General features: G+C 34.7%; 1 protein-coding gene across 8 annotated transcripts in view; it reads right to left on the bottom strand.

Annotated features, from left to right (window-relative positions):
• Positions 1 to 21124, bottom strand: part of CNTN4 (contactin 4) — a 935293-nt gene that overhangs the window by 852007 nt on the left and 62162 nt on the right. Inside the window, exon 2 of one of the 8 annotated variants that reach the window (XM_032325501.1) lies at positions 1405 to 1475. The exons of the other annotated variants lie outside the window; for them this stretch is intronic. The gene's annotated coding sequence lies outside the window, so the exon portion shown is untranslated. The remainder of the gene's footprint in view (positions 1 to 1404; positions 1476 to 21124) is intronic. 8 annotated transcript variants of the gene reach the window in all.

The following is a 21124-nucleotide window of genomic DNA, read 5'->3' as shown; positions in this document are numbered from 1 at the left end:
GATTTCAAAGACTTAGTACCAAAAAAGTAACAATTCATTAATAATTTTTACACTATCTCTGAATTAATGATTGTTTTAAATAAAATATTAACTAAAATTAATTTTACCTGCCTCTTGCTGCTTTTTTATGTGACTAAAAGAAAAATTTGAATTGGATATGTGGCTCACATACTATTTCTAAAGGACCATGCTGATATAAATAGTTGGATCTTTATGGATTTCTACATGAACAAACCTGGGAACTACTTTTACAATCATACATGTAGTTCACCTCATTCTAAATAAAGCTTTTGAAAATTAAAACAGAAACACTGAGTATGAGTATGGGAATATTAAAAGTTCTGAAGAAAGAATACTGGGGAAAATATAGAAGTTCAGTGTAAAATTGCTAATGGTGGTGTTAGTCATGAAAAACACATTGTCCTCAATGACATTCATAGTATACACTCTTAATAGGGTAATATTTTTTGTTATAGTTACAAGAAGAAAAACATCATCCATGCTGAAAGTTGAAGTTTATTATCTCAACTTCATTGGATGTATGAGGAATCCCATTAATGAAATCTAACTTTCGCCTCTCCTTACCAATTCATCCTATTTGAAGTAACATGGAAATGTCAGTTTGATGGCTCAACTTAATCTACAAAAGAGAAGACCAGGAAGAAAACTTTCTTATTTTCCCCCAAGAAGAACAAAAAAATTAAATAAATTTTAAAAAATTTAATCCCACTGATAATTTGTATTTGACCAGAAATATTTTAATCATGTGAGCACTTAATAAGGTACAAATAATTATGTGCAATTACATGATAATTACTTTCAATGTAATTACCATGCCTTTGCAGCTTTGTTAGAGATAATCAGATGGTTACTGGTGAACTGCAAATTAATTGATAACAGGACATTTATAATTACAAATGATCATGATTACTTTCGAGTACTATGAGCACATTAGAAATATGGTTAGTATGGCAGGAAGATCAGGGACATCCATTTAACAGGAATGTCACAGAATAAGTAAGATTAGATCATAAATGTATTTGTTTCATTTCTAAGCCAAAGGATGCCCTGTGCTTACTGTTAGAAAATGTTTCGGTCCTATTTCATTCAATATATACACAGCCTATTTGGGATTAGTCTACAAATCAGAGATCTTCTCCATACTTACACTATCTGTATTGTGATCTACATTGTGTATTTAAAGGGATCTAAGCAACAAATTATAGTTTTAGAGTTGGAAGATAAATTGATGGGAGACATTAAATACCTTAGATCACACAGTGTGAAAGAACTAAATAATTTCATTATCTCTTCATTTTCAGTCTAGGATTACATGACAGTAATATCTCACAAACCTAAATGCTTCACGTACTACTCATAATATTGCAGTATTTATATACTTACCCTCTATTACTTAATAATAGATTCAATCCTAAATGAGTTCTCTGTTTTTACCTCATCCTAAAAATTCATACCTGCAAATTTATTAGGATGATGTTAATTACATTTTTTTCCAAATCAGATTAAAGCTAACATGTATCTACTATTATAAATACTATATTCTGTTACAGAATGTCTACCAAACTTTGTGAAACACTGTGCTATATCACACTCCCACTGATGCTAGAATTCTTTAAGGTTAAAAATGGCTTAGAATAGTACGCTGGCACATCAGAAAACAAAAAAATTCTAAGCACCTTTGTGTAGAGCAATGCATTATATAATAAATTCAATGCAAAGATCTATGTGTTATCACCCTGGCCCTTGAGAAACTCAAAGCTCGCACACAGTATAAAAGCCTTACACAAATACATTCAATACCAGGCAGCATGAAATGCATTCTATAAAAGAGGTACATCCTCCTACAGAATGTCACAGGTCTTAGTTATATCATTCCTGGCTGAAGTAAACAGTAGTGGCTTTGCAATAGAGGAAGAAAATGAGCCAGAGCTTGAGTGTCTTAAAGTTTAGGAATGTCAAGTAAGGACATATAAGACAGAAAATGCAGAAAGAAAAATCATGGTATGTGTGGTAGTTAACTTTTATGTAACAACTTGGCTTGGTTATGATGTTCAGTTGTTTGGCCAAACAGTAGTCTTGATATTGTTGTGAAAGTATTTTGTAGATGTGATTAATATATATAATTAGTTGAATTTAAGTAATGATTACCCTCCATAATGTGGTGGGCATCATCCAAACGGAAGGTCTTTCAGCAAAATCTAAGGTTTCATGGAAAAGAAGGAATTTTATCTCAAGACTATAACACAGAAATTCTGTGATTCCAGCCAGTCACCCTGCCCTAAAGTTTTCAGATTCAAGACTAATATCAACTCCTATCTGAGTATCTAGCCTCCCAGCCTGTTCGGCAAATTTCAACTTTAAGACATCAACATTAACTCTTCCCTGAGTTTCCAGCCTGAAATCCTACCCTATTGATTTCAACTTACCAGACTCCACACTGTATGGACCAATTCCTTAATACATATTATATATGTGTCTATATACAAATATAATATAATATAATATAATATTTATAATACTATGTAATATATTATGCATATTAATACTGTCAATATTATAAATATATTATACTAATATTATATTATATTATACATGTATATATAATAAATGTATTCCTTAACACACACAGACACACGGCCACAATCCCACTTGTTCTGTTTCTCTGGAGAACCTGATAAAGCATATTAAGATAAAAGTAAAGGCACACAAGAATACAGGGAAACCACTGAAAAGTAGATTTGGAACAGATAGCAGAGAAACGCTGAAGAATTCAGATGTGAGGAAGAATTCAAAAAGTGGCCACTGAAGGTGTATGATCAGAGGAAAACAATCCAAGAGGTACTTTAGGAAGACAAATGTGTCAGTGATATTGGACCAAAGAGACAAAAGATAACAGATGTAGAGAAACCAGGTAGAACATTATTATCAACACTTAATAGTTAATCTTCCCAAACCAATAAAGTCTATGAAATATCACACTGATAATGCTGAATTCCTTCTATTAATAAAAATGATATGGTGATGAAACCATGTACTTCCCCTTGCACATTTGACTTAAGGGCTCCTTTGAAAAAAAGTTTTAGCCCTTCTTGCTCTAAATGTTTTTCATGATTCCTTAATAGATACATGCTCTAGAATTACTCACCACCACAATTTTGCTTTTATCTATATTTATGTAACTGACATGCAACATAGAAATGGATACGCAGTGGTGTTTATGAAGAAAAAAAAGTTCCCTCTGACTGCTGAAAGTGGTTTTTTTTTAAGATTTTTTTATTTATTCAGTTGACAGAGAGATCACAAGTAGGCAGAGAGGCAGGCAGAGACAGAGAGGGGGAAAGCACGCTCCCCGCTGAGAAGAGAGCCCGACCTGGGCTTGATCCCAGGACCCTGAGATCACGACCCAAGCCGAAGGCAGAGGCTCCAACCCACTGAGCCACCCAGGTGCCCCTGAAAGTGATTTTTTTAAAAATTCATATTCTTGCATTTATCTACCTGTGACAACAAAGGTAACTCTTGGCTGATTTCCTATTGACTTCTATTTGACACAAAGTTATTTCTCAACACATTCCTGAAATTCAAAGAAGGGTCCAATTTCAGGTTATTGGCCTTGCCATGATGTTTATTTCTTGCCTTCTTAGTGCTTGTATAGAGTACTTTTTTTATTTTACATTTAAATTGACTTAAATATATATCTCCCAAACTATAGAAAATAACGTAAGATATACCCAATAAATTTAGAAAGCAAAAACAAAGGTGATACCATGCTAATCTTTTTCTTTAAAGGAGTCTTATATTAATTACAGTCATTAGCAAATATCTTCCATTATTTGGACCATATGTGCACATCACCAAAACTATTTATTTAATATTTTAAATTTAAACACTTATTTTACACATGTCATAGCCAAGAGAATCTAAGAAACCATGGATTTGACATGCTAGTTCTATTTTCCTAATATATATTATAATAGATACATAACTATGAAAACCAAAGTGGATCTTAAAAATGTCACCCAAAACAAACACAATACCACTAAGTAGTGAGTATATTCTACTTAACAAGAAACTCCATTAATAAGTAAATTTTATATACTTCAGTTACATACTGAAGTATATAACTATCCCTTACTAGGGATACTTATATCCTGAATATTCAGTATATCCTTATATACTGAAGTATATAACTATCCCTTACTAGGGAGAGTGATGAAAGATGAACCATATAAAGTCCTTACTAACACTTACTTGTTTCCTATAAAAAACAGGATTCCCCCTACTGCTGAAAGATCTATCCCAGAAGGTCCATCACTGGCCAGAGGGTTAGCGCATAATTTGGGAAGCATGACAAGTACTTTTCCAAAAGTTACAAGGAGGCATTTTTAAATTCAACATAAAAAGAGAGTCATTACTATTGCAGATCTTACAAAATGATGCTGCAGTAGTTAGGGTTTGTTTTTTTTTCCCATATATAAGGAATAAGCCACATTTTCAGGTCACTTTCATTAAAGAAGTTTACTGTCAAGATAAATTGGTAAAGAGGGCTGGTAATCTGCGTCTAGTAACTACTTTCTTTATCTTGACTTTATGCTATGCTGTCTGCTTACCCATTGTCTCTGATTACTACCCTCATTTTTTTTTTTTTTTAATTTAAATTCAACTAAGTAGGGGCGCCTGGGTGGCTCAGTGGGTTGAGGCCTCTGCCTTCGGCTCAGGTCATGATCCCAGAGTCCTGGGATCGAGCCCCACATCAGGCTCTCTGCTCAGCAGGGAGCCTGCTTCCTCCTCTCTTTCTGCCTGCCTCTCTGCCTACTTGTGATCTCTGTCAAATAAATAAATAAAATCTTAAAAAATAAATAAATAAAAATAAATTCAACTAACTAACATATAATGTATTATTGGTTTCAGGGGTATAGGTCTGTGATTCATCAGTCTTATATAATACCCAGTGCTCATTACAACACATACTCTCCCCAGTGTCCACTACCCAGTCACCCCAAGCCTCTACTCTCCTCCCCTTCAGCAACCCTGTTTGTTTCCTAAAATTACTACCCTGTTTTTACGCCTTCCAGCTTCAGCCAATCCACTCTCTGCTCACTCCCTCTGTATGAACTGACTGCCTAGTGCCACCATGAAGTACTAAGCACGGCTGTTCGCCAGAGCTCTTGCCAAGCCACTTCCTAAAGATCCCCATCCTATAGGCGCAGGGAGCCATCTCAGGTCCATTAAACCATGGTTAGTGAGACAAGTCATACTATATCAAGCACTACTCAAGCTAAACCCTCAGGACAGCATTCAGGAGCCTTGGCTTCAAATACTTCCCCATGTTCTTAAATTTGATTTTCTTACATTTCTCTGAAGGAGTTTATGATCTAATAAGATAAAAAGATATTTATACACAAGCATCTACAATACCAGGCCATTTGAAATTCATGTTATAATAGTGGTCCAAAGCACAACAGAATTCAAGAGTTCACTTCTGGCTGAAGTCAAGGGAAATTACTTTGCTTAAGAAGGAAGACTGTAAACTGAGTCATGAAGGATTAGTGATTTCTATGTTTAGAAATAAGTTACTGTAGCCTAAGCAGGAAATTTTACACAGAAAAAATTTACACAGAGAAAAAGTAAGCCATCAGTCTAAGTTTAGGAGATATGACATTCTAAGTTTTCTTAAAGTGGGACGGTAAACCTGGAAAGTAGCTTTTATGATCTCTCCAGTAAAGATTTTATTCTTATAAATTTAAAAAAGTGACATATACATGTTTATGGGGGGGAAAAGGTCTAGTTTTTCCATCCATAAGGATGATTATGGTTTTACCATCATTTATTCAACTGAATGATCAACTATAGTTTCCCTTTCCACAGAAAAGACAGTATCATAGGAGCACCTGGGTGGCTGAGTCAGTTAAGTATCCTGGGACTCTAGGTTTTGGCTCAGGTAATGATCCTGCAGTGGTGGAACCAAACCCTGTGTTGAGCTCTATGCACAGCGTGAAGTCTGCTCTAGATTCTCCCTCCCCCTACTCCTGCTTGTGCACATATGTGCATGTACATACTCTCTCTCAAATAAATAAATAAAATCTAACAAAAACTAAAGAAAGAAAGAAAAGAAAACATGGTATATTCTAGAATAACCAGGTCACTGTACCCTTCCACCCTACAAATAAAAATGAATGAATGTAGCCTTTATTGGTCCATTTCACTACTATTTACCAAATCCAGGCTCACTGACATTTTCTTAGCTTGAGGCTGATAGTTCTGGTAAAATGTATTCAAGATGTCCAAAGATCGGCACACTTTCCTTCAAGATCTGCACACGTCCAGTTGACTCTCAAAGCTTATTTCACAATAAAAAACAGCTATACTTTTCAAGAAATTATTTCTATGGATTCTGTATCATATATTGCATATGCATTATTTCACTTACTTCATATGACAACCCTATAATATAAGCTATTATTACCATTTCTATTTAACAAATGAGAAACCAGGGTTCAAACCAAATTCTCTCAGGAAGTAAGAACCTGAGTTGCCTTTGAACTTCCAATTTTTAAATTTTTTTTTTTTTTTTTTACTCCATTCCTATAGCTTACCTGTCATGGTATATCCAAACCTCAAACCTTTGTTCACACTAATCCACCTCCCAAAAACATTCAGTCTATCCCTTGATAGCCATTAATAGCTCTATATCTCACAGGAAGCTCTTCTCAAGATGAATAAGCCATCCTTGTAATAAAAATATAAATGAAGTCTTATGGAAACTTGGAGGAAGGAGTGTTTAAGTTCATAGATAACTCTAACACAAGGAAATTAATCTATGGGGTGAAAAATAATTGATCATTCAGCTTCCTGAAGGCTCTTCTATACCAGTTTCCCCCCATTCTGTATCTTGGCTAAAATCCATCAACCAGCTAGAACCATCCCTAATCAACAAGTTAATAGAGTATGCCTGTGTTGACATTTCTGTTGAAGCCAAACGGTCTGTTTGCTCAGCTGATCACAGCATCCTCATTAGGAGTTCTTAGCCCATCATATTTGATGAGTTTGGCAAAGTACTCAACTGTATTTGTGTTCTCTTTTCATGCTAATCATTGAAAATTTTAACCACGGTTCTGATTAACTGAAAGCCCCAATTTAGACATCCAAACAAACCAATCATTTTCATGATGACTAATAACAGCACAAACACAATCTACCAATATACAGAGCACTAAGAGTCATTCAGATCTGTAATGCCAATGACACCTGTCGCATAAGCTTAAAATTTCAGACTTTGCCATTTGTTTCTTTTGCCCTCTACATGTAATCAATAACTAAGTCTTTTGTTCACATTCACATCCAGGTTTTTCATTAGTTCTTGCCTGATCTATTCAATAGCCTCCTTCCTAACTTGCCTCTATCCCCTAAATCAGTCCCCTATAATCCACTATATACTCTCCTGAACAGCTGTCGTGATGGACATTTCTATTCCATCCTTCCCATACTCAGAAACATTTAGAACTTCCTACCATCTACCAAACAAACAAACCCAGAAACAAACAAAAATCCCAGCTTACTTAGCCATGGATTAGCAATCAGTTTTCTTATCACTGTCAATAAATTCTGTTAGTCGCTAAAAGGAAAAATCAACTTATAATAAAATTTGACTTAGTAAAAAGCTTTCTCCTGAATGGACTCTAGAGCAGTGGTTCTCAAATATTAGTACCCATCAGGATCAACGGGAATGCTTGTAAAAACACAGATTCTAGGGGGTAGGATGTAGCAGTTTCTAATTCAGGAAGTCTGGGGTGAGGCTTGAGAATCTCCATTTCTTACAGGTCCGCAGGTGCTGTCGATCCAAGGGCAACACTTTGAAAATGACTTGTCTAGACAAGAGTGTCACAGACAATGCTAACACTAAACACATCAAGATTATCACACAAACTATACAGTAAGTAAATTAAGTAAATATATTATACATATTATCTGTTCTTATCCTTTATGGTATCTGATGGAGTTGGAGACTGTTTCTCTCATAACTGAAGAGACACTAACAATAAGTATGTTTATATACATTTTGGGACGTGTCACTCAGAACACCTCCAAGAATCACAGTTTGGTTTATGATTTTGCTTAACATATATACAGGTAGAAAATTGACTATAACTTCCCACTGAATTTCTGAACTAAAATGTCAATAGTTTTACTTTTTTCAATTATTAAAATAGAGAATGTTCACCATAAATATTGCAATAATTTAGAAATAAATAAAACTAAAATTAAAAATCTTCACTCTTGTCACTTTAGCTACTGCATTCTTGAGAGTCTGGTATTTATTTTTGCCTCTTTTTTTCCCTATACACAACAGATAGGATTACAAAAATGAGATCACAAATTACATCCTATTTTATAACTGTTGTTTTCCTCCAAAAATGTAATGAACATTTTTTAAGTCAATCATATAGATACACCTCATCATTTGTTCGAATTGTCTAAACAATCTTTTGTGTAAGAATGTACTGTTTTTATTTAATGACTTATTTCATGGTGGACACTTTTGTGCTTAATTTTCTGATGTAATCAAAAAATAACAACAATAAAAAGCTAGTAGTTATGTTTTGCATTTATGGGGAATTTCTATCTTATAAAATTGAAGTATTTAAGAAAACCTAACATCTATTTTTCTTCTTTTATAGTTCTTAGATTTGGATCATGCTAAGAAAGTCGCTCCATAAAAGTAAAAAAATATTTTCTATTTTCATCTAGTATTGTTTGATTATTTTTATATTTAAATTTCAGGCTAATGTAAATTTTTTACTTGGAGTCTTGATCCAATAAACAAATGGGCTTTTCATAGTATTTGTTATTAATCTGTGTTACCATTCAGTTTATCTGACATATTTAATAAACTCTTAAACTTCTAACTATAATTTTTTGTTTCTATTAATCTATATCTGCACAATTTTTTACTATCCATATTTTTAAATTATTTGGCATTTTAATTCACTTCTACATCTAATAAAATCCTCCATCCCTTCTTCTATGATGTTCTATTTCTAAATACTCTATACTTTTCTAACCACTTTTCCTCCAGATCAAATTTTGATTTATTGTTTAAGTTTTGCCTGTCCTAAATCTAAGTATAAAAATAAATAAACTAGTTGAGACTTTTATTTGGACTTCAATAAATTTATTTATTAATTTGTACACAACTGACATCCTTAAAAGGCTAGGTCATTCAAATTTGAGAGGATGCTGTGCTTTATTTGTCAATTAAGCATGTGCTTTACATGATTTAATAAACGGTAATACTTTTCTTCACACAGATCTTGAACACTTCTCATTAAGTTTTTTCTATTTTTTATTTGTTTTCCCTATGAATATAATAGCATTACCTCTACATTTCTGATTGTTATTAGCTCCTTGTTTTATCCTTTATCTAACTATATTATTAAACTCATTATTTCTTAAAGTCTTTAAGTAACTGTGAAACTTCTGTTGTAAAACATAATCTGAAAATAGTAGTAATATGTCCTTTCCTATTATTTATTCTAAATGTTGTTTACATTTAGCTTTCTACAACCTTCACAGCATTATTGACTAAGCATTGATAAAAGGCTTTTCTGTACTCTTTTTGATTTTGAACAGAAATGCTTTTAGTGTTTATAATAAATTGTCATGTTAACTACTATTTCTCATAAATATGTTCAGCTGTATTCTTGTTAACACATTTTATTTTATTTTTTCTAGTTTACTAAGAGCTTTATTTGGGAGTGTCTATACATTCTTATCAGAAGACTTTTAACCTCTATCAAAATAATAATATGAAACTTACCATTTATCTTCTTTTGGATTATAATTAATTACATTTATATACCTCTGAAAACTCATCTCTTCATATATATTTAGGATAAATAGATTTGATAAGTTTATATCATTCTTTTAATAATAATGATAGGGGCACCTGGGTGGCTCAGTGAGTTAAACCACTGCCTTCGGCTCAGGTCATGATCTCAGGGTTCTGGGATCGAGCCCCGCATCGGGCTCCCTGCTTAGTTCCCCCTCTCTCTCTGCCTGCCTCTCTACCTACTTGTGATCTCTCTGTCTAATAAATAAATAAAATCTTAAATAATAATAATAATGAGAACTTCAATTCACTAATATTTACATTAACAATCATAAGAAAAATGGCCTACACTTTTTTTGTTGCTACCTGGTATCCCCTTTCTCAAATTAAATAATATATTTATGTTAGATTCTTAAAACATGAACTGGAAATGAGACAGAAAAATATTCTGTTAGTTTTAAAAATCTGAAACATTTAAAATTACTTAGTGATGATTTGTTTCTTGAACTGTTTCTGTTTGTTTCAAGATTTTATTTAAATTCTAGTTAGTTACCATATAGTGTAATATCGGTTTCAGGAGTAGAATTGAATGATTCATCACTTACAGGTAACATCGAATACTAATCAAAAGTGCCCTCCTTCATAACCATCACCTGTTTAACCTATCCCCCTGCCTGCCTCCCTTCCATCAACCCTTAGTTTGTTCTTTATAGCAAAGAGTCTCTTATGGTTTGCTTCCCTCTAGACCCCTTGCTTCCCCGATGTTCATCTGTTTCTTGCACTTAACTGTAAATCCATGTGCTTCTGTGCATTTTGTGGAACCACAGGTAAATCTCAGATGATATTTTTCATTTCCCGCCCCCCCCAGGTAATTCATTTAATTGGGAATTCTTCTATTCCTGAAAAAAAACAAAAAAACAAAAAACAAAAACAAATTGGTACAGTTTTCTCGAAGAAAAGTGACAATTCTGTCTGTATGTATATACCCATAAAATCACTTATGATTTTGAAAATGTATTATATATTTCAGGCCCTATCCATTTTATATTGTAATTTACATATTTGTGGACTTCTCATTTTTCTCAATCAGACATGACAAAGTTTTGTTGTTGATTTACCAGTCTTTTCAAAACATGATCTATTTTTAATTTTATATATTTTGTAGGTAAACAATTCACTAATTTTTGCCTTTTACATTACTAGTTACTTTTTACTAATTCCTTCTATTTTGTAGTGTTTGCTTTCTAGTTCTTAAGTATTTTGTTCCCTTAATTTCGATCCTTAATGTGTAGAAAATACAGTAATATTTACAAAAATATCTATACATAAACAGCTGGCCACATACTAGTATACTGAGTATTTTCAGTATTTTTGGCTTTTTTTTCTTAAATAGTCGAAATTTTAGTTAGGATTTCCTCTTTAACCCAAAAGCCATTCAGAAGTTGTCTTTTTTCTTTTAATTTTCAAGTAATTTCCCTTCAACCACTAGTTATAGTTCTATTGCTAACTAGAGAATATCAATGGTAATATTTTAAGATTTCTAAATGTGAAACTTCCATTAGATCTATTTTACAACCAGTTTTCATAAACATTTCACTAATACTTTTGAAAGAATATAAATGCTACATTTGTAGTGTATAACTTTCACGTTATACCTTTGAAAGAAATCTTAATGAATTATAATATTTAAATCAGGGTTCCTCAAATGAGAAAACAGAAATTGTACATACTACAATAACCCAAAATGTCATAACAAATCGATTAAGAACGATGTGCAAACAAAGAATTGTTTTATTGTAATGTTTTAGTTTTGGGGTTTTTTTTGTTTTGTTTTTTAAGAAGTATTTATTTGAGAGAGAAAGAGAGCTCGCACCAGTGGAGGGAGGGGCCAAAGGAGAGAATCTTCAGGCAGATTCCCTGCTGAGGGTGGAGCCCTACACTGGGTTCCATCCCAGGACCCTGACATCATAGGACCCTGAGGTCATGACCCGAAAGGAAACTAAGAGTCAGATGTTCAACTAAGTGAACCACCCAGGTATGGCTGCTTTAGTTTATTTTTTAGTCACCAATTAGATTCTCTTTTAAAATTGGAATATTAGAAAAGGTATAAGTTGGGGCACCAGGGTGGCTCAAGTGGGTTAAGCCTCTGCCTTCGGCTCAGGTCATGATCCCGAGGTCCTGGGATCGAGCCCCACATCGGGCTGTCTGCTCAGCGGGGAGCCTGCTTCCTCCTCTCTCTCTCTGCCTGCCTTTCTGCCTACTTGTGATTTCTCTGTCTGTCAAATAAATAAATAAAATCTTTTAAAAGAAAAGGTATAAGCTTATGTTTTCAAAGAAGAGGTATGAACTTAAAATTGTAGAAAACATGACATTGTTTATTTTGAATTTCTTTTTTTTTTTTTTTAAAGATTTTATTTATTTATTTATTTGACAGGCAGAGATCACAAGTAGGTAGAGAGGCAGGCAGAGAGAGAGGAAAGGAAGCAGGCTCCCTGCTGAGCAGAGAGCCCGACGCAGGGCTCCATCCCAGGACTCTGGGATCATGACCTGAGCCGAAGGCAGAGGCTTAACCCACTGAGCCACCCAGGTGCCCCTATTTTGAATTTCTTTAGTACAATTCTAGGAGATGTGTTAAAATTTACTGAACTTATAGCACTTATCAATTTTTCCATGGATTTTTAAGTTTCAAATTCATTATATTTTAATGCATGTTTTTCAGTGCACCAAGGTTTAATGCTACTATATCTTTTTTTATGGTTGAATTTAAAATATTTCTGTTTGCCAGCTAATAATTACTTTGAAGTGATACTGGTATAAATAACACTTGTTTTGTTTTTTTTGGTGGTAATGGTAAGCAGGAGGCTCTTATATCTTTGCACATCCATTCATGAGTTGACAACCATTTTTTAACTACATGCTCAATCAACCATGCTAAGTCCTAGAAATATAATTGTGAATAACCTGATTATTTTGGTGCCATTTTCTTTAAGTGTGTCTTTTAAACAGCACATAACTGGGTTATGTTTTTCACCTAATGTAACAATATCTGTTTTGTAATTAAGGTTTAATTTAACCACCTGAGTATAAACTTGCATATATTCTATCACTTTAGTTTAGTTTTTGTGTTTATATTTTCTTCTTCCTTTCCCCCCAATTTTTACCATATTGTCAAAGATTTATTTTTCTCCTTATTTATTATTTTCCATTCTCTAGCCATATGGATCTTTTCATCTGGTATCTTTTATACTTAGTTATTTTAAAATGTGTATGCATATACATCGTATCAATGTTCAATAATGAAACTGTCTCTAAGAGCTCCCCCTTCACAAACCACATTGGCATTCACAGGCTTCTGTTTCTGCAGTGATCCCTTCACCCCACATTCCCCTCTCACCCTAATTTATACACACTGCCTACTTCTGAAATAAGGTAGTTTTACAAAACAAAACAAAACAAAAAAAACAACAAAAAAAACTACATTGTATTCTTTGTAGTTAACTATCTTTTCTAAAACACTACATTAACATTTCATGACTACATTATCAACAATAACTTAGTTATGTAATTAACTGAACTCATTACTCACAGGTTACCAAATATGGCTTGGTGTTAAATCACGTGGAGGACTTATATAAAAAAGTAGACTGCTGGGCTCTATCTCAGGTATATATATTTTATTCCCAACTTTGGACTCCAAGAGCATTACAAGTCTGATTAGGTGATTTTAATGCAGCATCCCGGGCAGCATTTGTGACCATTATATTTGTCCTCCTCATTCATGACATATTCTAAACTAAAAATGAGTAAATTTAGTTTAGTTATGATACATCATTCCATTTCCTCTCCCCTCTTTTTGTTGTCCTTTTTCTCTTGCTTTGTCCTCTCCCTCTCCCCGCTCCCCCTTCAGGAACAATTCAATTGTAGAATACTTTGAGTCCTTTTATTTATGAAAATGTACTTTTTCCCTTCCTGTATTAGCAAAAAATATATGATTAAAGAATACTAGGGCTATAACTCTTTTTACTCAGTTATGTTGTAACTGTGCTCCAGCGTTTTGTGTTATAGATGAGAAAATTAGGTAACAAATTCTCATCTCTCTTAAGGAACCTATTTTTGTGTGGGTCAGCTTTTCTATGAATTTTCTTTTTATCCTTGGAATTCAAAATTTTCATCGTGATATGTCTCAAAGTTTTTATTTTCATTAATCTTCACCAGCCTCTGTTGACTTCATTTAATGTGAAGGGTTTAAGAATTAGTTCCACTTAGGGGAAATGGTAATCTACTAATTTGTCCTCCTTCTTCACATCTGTTCCATATTTCTAAAACTCCTACCATTAGCTATGAGATGAGCTTCAGAGCCTGCCTTACATGTTTCATCTCCTTTATAAACTCCTATTACTTGTAGTTATGTTCTTTTGCCACCTTTCCTTAATTAATTTGGTTTCCAATAACATGCTTTCTGATATTACTGTTTCTAGTAAGGTAGATGATTTATGTTTTTCCCTATCAATCTTTTTTGTTTGTTTGTTTAATTTTTAATGATTTCCTATTTTTTTAATGGTTGCTTTTTTTAGATAAATGCAATATGCCCTTGTGTCTGGCTGGAAACTTCAATTGGTATATCATTTCAGTCCTCTCCCATATGTAGCTTTAAACTTTCTCAAAACAACTGTGGTATGAACTGTGACAGGTCAGGTGGCCAGTGAAAAGCAAGAGAACCTTTCTCCATTCCCTAAGTTTGGCAAATACTGTGGAATTAAAGAACAGGCCATAATGGTTAACCTACAACTCTTTTTTGCATGAATGATAGACTTGTTCATACTTCAAGGTTTCAAATATACATGGACTCTTACAGATTTCCCAGTTGTGTGGCACAGATTTCCCTTTTACAGTAGGTAGTGGAAAGCGGAGGAATGAAAGTCCAAAACAAAACAAAACAAAACGAAAAACATGTTTAAAGTGCCATCATGTCATATGCCCTAATAACTTCACAGTGAAAGGATTAAAATTTTTTTAATCCAAATATACATACATACATGAACAATACATGAACAATACATGAACAAAAATGAACATTTTTCAATACAATGGACGGAATTCTGAACACAAAATACTTAATTCTTGATAGGCTGGAAACTCAAGGCAGTGAACAAAAATAAATAGTTCAAGTGCAAATCAAGTTTAAATTATAATATGCTGAAATGCATAAAACACATGTAAGAAAACTACACTAAATTGGTATTTTATTTTGCCCTCATTCACACCTACGTATCATTTAGTCTGAAACTTAACTTCTCATTGAAGAAGAATAAAACTAAACAAAAAATAAAATATTTAAGACACTGGTAAAAGATGCAAGATCAGTATCTTATGCACAAACAGCCATGGTTTAGCTTAGTTTCAGATGCAAAATTCTAATCAATCAATTTATACCCCAGAACTGAGACTGAGTTTCTAGGTTTTTATTAAAAAGTAATTTAGTTGACCTAAATAGTTTCTGGGATCGCTGTCAAGGAAGAACATGCTACCCACCAAAACAATAAAAAACAAAAAGACCTCAATTCTGATTAACATACACACAAACCTCACAATTCACAACTTTAGTAGATTAAGTCTTTATATTTACTGGTCTTATCTGAAATATTGAATCTTACTGAAATTTAGCATATTTGAAATAGAAATGTCTTCTACCATAATCACGACTTCGCGTCTTCTTTCTATTTCCTTCTCTGTAAGATTCTGATTTATAATAAGAAATATACATTTGGTCTTCATCCATGGCTTCTAGCACAGACCTGTTATTACCTTTGTCATCTCCTTAGTGATAAGAGTACTAGGAGTACCTTTTGTTCTAATGTTTGGTCTTTCACCCTGGTTCCTGACAGAGAGGTCCTACATCCCTTGGAATTTCCTAGGTTAAAGGAGTTTCTTTCTTTCTTTCTTCCTTTCTTTCTTTTTTTTTTTTTTTTTAATAATGAAGCATTTCTTTTTAGTCTAATGAGCATCTCCTGAACAGGGCCCAGTCACCAGAAAGACCACGCCATGATTAGAAATTACAACTTTCAGCTCCAATCCCTATCATCAAGTAAGGAAAGAGGGCCTGGAGATTAAGTGAATGACTGAGCATGTCTACATGATAAGCCTCCATACAAAACCCAAAAGTACAGGGTTTTGGAGAACTTCCAGGTCAGTGAACACATCTCAATGTTTGGAGGGTGGCAAACCCCAGTTCCATGGGAAAAGAAGCTCCTGCACTCAGGACCCCTTCAGACCCTGACCTAGGTCTGTTCACCTATACCTTCATCATATCCTTTACTATATAACAAACAGGTAAATGTAAGTAAGTATGTCCCTGAGTTCTGTGATCAATATGAGCATAATAAACTAGAAAGAGGGAAAAGCAAACCAAAGAAAACGAATAGTCTGGGTGAGCTCTGAAGTTCAATAACAATGAAAAAGAATAGGCATTTCCTAATTTGCAAATCACGTATCAGGCAAGACAGGTGGTCCAAGGTTAAACACAAATGTGGGCAAAGTTTTGTCAAAGGATTAAACTTAATGTTAAAAAAAAAAAAAAAAAAGGCTGTCAAACTGACCTTACTATTGTTCATGTAAGAAAAGAGATCATAATGGGGCAAACATAATCCATTCAAACACAGCTTTAAAAATACAATAGGATATTTTAATGGCTGCTTACAGATCTCCTATTCTACAAATCATCTGGAAAAAAAAAAAAAGGCTCATATCACAAAACAATGCTTCACTAGTCCTCAGAGAAAGTCAGTGAAGGGGTAAGGCTGAAAGTCCCTGGCAGACAGATAATCCATTTAATATGAAATCCACAGGGCAGAGAAATTGGATACCTTTCATGAGGACAGTATCAAAACCAACTTTCTAATGCCTCTTGTATCATTTCCTACTTCTCTGAGACTTTTACAGTTTTTCAATGCTCAGGTAAAACTGACTTGTATCACTGTAGGAAAAGCTTCCTAAGGAACCTAAGATAGATCAGGACAAGAGACAATAAAGTATGCCTAATGATTTTATGTTCTGCTTTGATATTCAATTTTTTAATATTAAGAAATAAGGACGAGTTAAGGCATAGATATGCGGAGTTTGGGGATATGCTGAAAATTACTGTTTCCTTTTAAAATGCAAAATAATAATAATAATAATGTTCCAACTCATGAAAGCAGTGTGCTTATAGAGGAGCAAAAGTCTAAGTGGAAAGATCCCTGTTAAAAGTATCAATTCTGGAACATCAATCCTATACAACCATCCCCCTGATCAGATTTTGTATCTAAGATACAAAAGATAGCTAAGATAGCACTCCAGGAAATTTTGTAGGCATGATGCCAGGACTACCATCTGTGATCTGAGAATTTATCCCTACCTTACTCTCTGCATCTCAGGATTCCCACATCATACAGTAGCCCTCAGAGGCTGTGAACTGAAAGCCCATGGGCCAAATCTGGCTCACAGAAATGTCCTATCTAGCCTGCACAGTGCTTCCTACACTGACTTATGCTTTAAAAAGAATGCTGGAAGGTGCTGGGGTAGCTCAGTTGGTTAGGCATCTGCTTTCAGCTCAGGTCATGATCCCAGGCTGCTGGGAAGGAGTCCTACATCAGGCTCCCTGCTCAGCAGACAGTCTGCTTCTCCCTCTCCCTCTGCCCCTCTCCCCCCACCACACCCCATGCCCCACTTGTGTGCACACTCTCTCTTCTCAAATAAATAAATAAAATCTTTTAAAAATTTAAAAAAAAAACACAAAATTTTGGGCTAGTTCCCTACATTTTTAAATCTGTAGATTTAACCCCTTATAAACAAATAACCAAATAACAAAGAAAAAACAACAGATACCTTGCTTCTGTTGAAAAATTGAACATCTAGAAACAATGACCTCAAGTTCCCAAATGGCAATGGATCGGCACTGATAACTTCCCTGTGGCCTTTCCAGCCTCTGCAGACTCAACGACTGATAGATTCTATAACTAGTGTCTGATTCTCCTATTTAGATTACCTGATACTCTCTGTAGACCCTGCTGGTACAGATTTTTTCACTTCCCTGCATCCATGATGACTCACATCACCAGGAATTCAGGCTCTTTTCATATGTGGAACAGAAACAATGAAGATAATCTGCCCAGCCGTTTTCATCTAAGAAGCAACCATTCTGGGACACCTGCCTGGGTGGTTTAGTCAGTTAAGCCGCTGCCTTCAGCTCAGGTCATGTTCCCAAGGTCCTGGGATTGAGTCCCTCATCGGGGTCCTTGCTCGGCAAGGAGCCTGCTTCTCTCTCTGCCTCTGCCTGACATCCTGCCTGCTTGTGCGCTCACGTGCTCTCTAATAAATAAAATCTTAAAAAAAAAAAAAAAAAGAAGCAAACATCTCTGATGGTTGTCTTTGGTACAAAGGCTCAGTTGGTCCTTCATAATTCTTTCAGTAGCTGTTTAGAGCACAACCACAATTGTATGGTAAGAAACTGTTAAATAAAAGCTTTTATTTCTTTATTATTTATGAAATGTATTTTAAGAAACATTGAGTATGTATATATTAAAATATTAATGGACAAATAATGGAGGACAGCAGATTTTCAGGAACAGGTCTAAAATTCTTACATTTTTGGAAAACAACATCCCGTTTTGTTGGTCTTTTTGTTATAAGCTGCATTTTGGGGAACATAAAATTTGATGTTTAACTTTGCCACTTTGTCCTGTTTACCACGGCTGTTAGAAAGTTCCAAACATTTCATTTCCCACGTAATGCAGCATGCCCGAGATTAAGAACATGTGAATTAAATTCTGGCAACTTCTATCAAATTGAATTCAAACACTAGTCCTTGTAATTTAGGGTAGGAAGTTGAGTCTTACTCTAATTTCAGTATAAATTCAGTATAAATGAAATCATCCTCCCTAATTTGGGGTTCTTTTCATTCATTTTCACAGATTTCTGGGAGTGATTTTATGTAAATGTGTACTTATTTAGTCTTGCCTCTTGAATGGAAACAATGATTTATCCCATACTTAATTATGAAAGACTATTCATTTCTGAGAAAATTCAAAGGGAAAAGTTTTAAGTCAGACACTAAATAATTAAACTGAAAACATTCATTCAAAACTATAGCTTCATCAGTTACCATGACCTAGACTGACTATATTTTAAAATATAAAACTAACATTTATAGGATAAATAAATGAGCTCTGAGCCAGCTCTGCCCTAGGACATCTCATTGGATATTTCACTTTATCATCAGAAAAACCAATTTTTATACTTGAGTCTTACATCTTAAAAAAGCTTATCTAAAATCACCCAGGTAATAGCAATAAAGTCAGATTTTGAAGCCAGAAATTATACCAGGGTTTTCTCATGTTACTTTGTAGAAGTAATCCCCAGTTTATACATGCAAAACCTATGACTGATTCCTTGCCAATCAACTGTACTCATAAAAGTCTGCATTTTTATAAGCTCCTTTAATGATCTTCATCCACCAGTCCTTTGGCAGCTTGGGGCTATTCCAGTGACTCCAGAAATTCCTTCCCAAGCCATCCTTTCCTCAGCTGGTTCTGACTCATCCCAGTGAGTCGCTCAACCCCAGTAAATACAGATACCTTGTTCTTTCCCACCTGTCTCATTTCTCTCTGGGGTGCACATCTTTTATCTGTATCTTCACATTTCCTTAAATCCCTCTTCCTCTAAGAAGCCATCATTAGGGGAACCTGGGTGGCTCAGTGGCTTAAGCATCTGCCTTCAGCTCAGTTCCCAATTCCGGGGTCCTGGGATCAGTTCCCACATGGGGCTGCCTGCTCAGTGGGGAGTCTGCTTTTCCTTCTCCCTCTGCCTGCTACCCCCCTGCTTTGCTCTCTCACTCTGTCAAATAAATAAATAAAATCTTAAAAAAAAAAAGCCATCATCATTCCCACCCCATTCTTTCTTTTATTATTCACAAGGCCTTATATAATCTATTTTATTATATTAATATGTATTTATTTCTTACCTCACTTTTAAAATATTTCCTTCCACTTACTGTGTAAGACAGTAATTTTGGATCAGAAAGCAAAATTTCTCTTTCTGTAGAAATCTACTTAAGAAAGTGATAGAAGAAAAATGCCTCAAGGAGCCAGGCAGAAAGAAAAGCAAGGAGGTAAAGACATGCTGAGGGAGACCTGAATGACCCCCAAAATCAAGAGAACAAGCACCCCATGGACACACATTTACCTATTCCAAAATAGCCAGAAATATCCCTGGCATGTTTTCCAAAGAAGGGAATGGACCATAACCTCTTAAGAGACATCATAGCAAACTGTCCAGCCTTCCTCATGATGTCATTCAGCCACAGAACTACCGAAACTGGAGCCAGAAGATTGACATATTCTTATTCTAACTCTACCCTCGCTTAAGGCTAGGATCCCATAATAAAGTAATTGACTTCTCTTAGCCTCTATTTCTTCCATAAAACATCTACTGAGAATCTACAATGAATCTTACAGTCCAATGGTAACAAATTTGTCTCTAAATAAGGTTTTACATATAGTTGTATTTCTTACTCTTTCAGTATCTTTCTTCATGTCTCGTGTGCATAATGGACAGGAAGTCCTAGCACATCCACCCCAGGGAAAAGATAATGAATCACTGCCATTGCTTACTATGGCCACGCGGTGGCACTGTTTAAGGATGCTACCCAGTAGGTTAAGCCACTGCGGTGATGGCTTGTGCTGCTATAGACCCTTGTACACGTCCCACATGACACACGGAAGACAATTTCACTTTTTGAATGCTTAGCTCATCCAAGATGGTCAGTACTTGAGCTTCCAAGTTTCCCATGGCTAAGTTTTGTTTTGTTTTAATTCCCCAAAACAACCACCACCCAAGACCCCAGTGCATTATGGAAGCACTGGAAAGGAATGGCTCTAGCACCTATCACACCTCTTTGAAATTCCATGTTTTCTCTCAAAGATACCAAGTATTTTGCTTTTAGGCTCGACTGCATGCCTTCTGGGGCAGACATGCTTCTGGCTTGCCCTCATGGAGAAATTCACATCTATGCTTTTAAGGAGAGTGATTTTGGAATATCCATCACTGAGAAAAAGAAAAAGCAAACCCAAGTGTAACACTCCCCACTCTCGTTTTGTAGGACCTCATCTATATAACCAAATGATGAACTATGTTAAATATTTTGATGGAAAAGTCAAGATGCAGTGAGGAAACTACGCAGAGAAACCTAATGTAGAGGACCAAAGAAGTGCTTTTCTGAGGAAGAGGCTGAAACTGAAATCT

Source organism: Mustela erminea, chromosome 1 (genome assembly GCF_009829155.1).
Source record: "Mustela erminea isolate mMusErm1 chromosome 1, mMusErm1.Pri, whole genome shotgun sequence".
NCBI classification, from domain to species: Eukaryota; Metazoa; Chordata; class Mammalia; order Carnivora; family Mustelidae; genus Mustela; species Mustela erminea.
The sequence above is the reverse complement of the archived record's forward strand: the minus strand, read 5'-3'. Positions and strand labels throughout refer to the sequence as shown.